Below are 1,846 nucleotides of genomic sequence, written 5' to 3' on the forward strand. Positions count from 1 at the left end.
GGCAGTGTTTCATTTTGTTGTGTGTAAGATCACTATTAGTTGGTACCAACTCGATAGCACCTAACAACAAAAACAATAGACTATATATATATAGTCTATAAATATATATATATATATATAATTGATCAGCCATTGGTCCTTCTCTTTTCTATGGATCTCATGCCATATTTACGTATATACTACGTCTTTATAAATATATATTAATTATATATTATATATATAATTAAAAACATAATGACAATATATTTCACTAAAATATACAAATATATATCTATTTCATTTAAAAATTTATTTTTTGAGCATATAAATGGGTCACTTCCCAAATAGTAGGAATACAGAGTATTTAGCAACATTTTAATATATCTAACTACTTCACAAACCACATGAGTGCTTTGTTTTCCATAAACGAATATAGTGGCTTAAATTAAGCAACAACACTCTTAACTTCAAGATCAGGGCCTTGGTACTCTCATTATATATTTTGAGCACATTATAAAGCAGAGACAATTACTTTTCTTGAACAATTTATTTTAATTTGGAACTTAGCTATTTCTTAGCTTCATATTACTTTGTTGGAAATGATAACCAAATGGCATCCTTAAGTATCTAAAGTAACAAAACTATTATAAATCAAGTCACTGGAATTTAAAAAGCTAATATAAAACAATAACTATACTGTTACACATTTGCATCAGGTCTTATCAGAAATATGACATAATAACAAACTTTATTAAAGAATGAAGTTCTGGGCACAAAGGAAAGACAGAAGAGCTACATCATGACAAATTGCTGTGAGGATTATAGGTGAGACATCCACCTACAATTTCAACAGATAAAGGAGGAAAAGGGAGTACACCATTAAAGTTAGTGATACCGCAGGAAAATACATTGGCGACTCTATCTTCAATTCTAAGGTGCCCTGGTAGCACAGTGGATTATGAGCTGAGATGCTAACAGTAAACCCAGCAAGTTGAATCCATCAGTCCCTCCACAGGGAAAAGATGGGGCTTTGGAAACCTTACACAGGGTCCCAACAAGTTGGAACTGACTCGGTGGCACACCACCATCACCACCACCACCACCTTCAGTTTGTTCCCCATCATCACAACTCAGCATCGGTTCTGTACACATTCTGTTACTATCCCACTCAAATTTCTTTACATGGAACTCAAACCTACATTTACAGTAATAACAGTATTTTTTGCTATTTAATGTTTAGACAAACAATAAAAAAGAAACTAGTAGAGTCAAACTAACTACAAGCCATCCGAATACCCCTGAAACTAGGGCCAAAAATATGTCATTAAGAAATAGTATTGAAAGAGCAGTTTATTATTTAATGTGATTTATAAAACAAAGAGTTCTAGATTCAGCAATCGTCAATGAAAAAAGTAAAATTTGAAAATGCAAAATGTCTCAATGCTGATTTTTACAAAAGCAATACTCCACTAAGCCAGTAAGTTGGAACAAATTCTAAATTCACACTTATTCAAATCACCTTAGTTTAATGATCCAATAAAGGACCAAAAACAAAGAATAAAAATAACACCATATAGCACAACATCCTGGTTTGGCTCCCTCTGGATAAAATCTTCAGTGTCCTCATAGTGCTACCTAGAAATCCAGTTGTAGAATCAAACTGTGAATCCATTTCAGCTAATAATTGATTATGTTGTTTAGCTTCATGGCCTATATCTATGGAAAGCGATTTTATAACAATTACCATGTTCAACTAGCAACACTCACGGAAGCAGCAGTCAAGAAGTCAAATGACGTATTGTGTTAGGCAAATCTGCTGCACAAGACCTTTTTAAAGTGTTGAAGAGCAAAGATGTCAGCTTGAGGA

The 1,846-nt window shown here is 32.9% G+C and overlaps 1 pseudogene; it reads right to left on the reverse strand.

Moving 5' to 3' along the window:
* Positions 1 to 1,494: 1,494 nt before the first annotated feature.
* The window catches only part of LOC102825164, a 914-nt pseudogene continuing 562 nt past the window's right edge, over positions 1,495 to 1,846 (reverse strand).

Source organism: Chrysochloris asiatica, unplaced genomic scaffold (genome assembly GCF_000296735.1).
Source record: "Chrysochloris asiatica unplaced genomic scaffold, ChrAsi1.0 scaffold00017, whole genome shotgun sequence".
NCBI lineage: Eukaryota > Metazoa > Chordata > Mammalia > Afrosoricida > Chrysochloridae > Chrysochloris > Chrysochloris asiatica.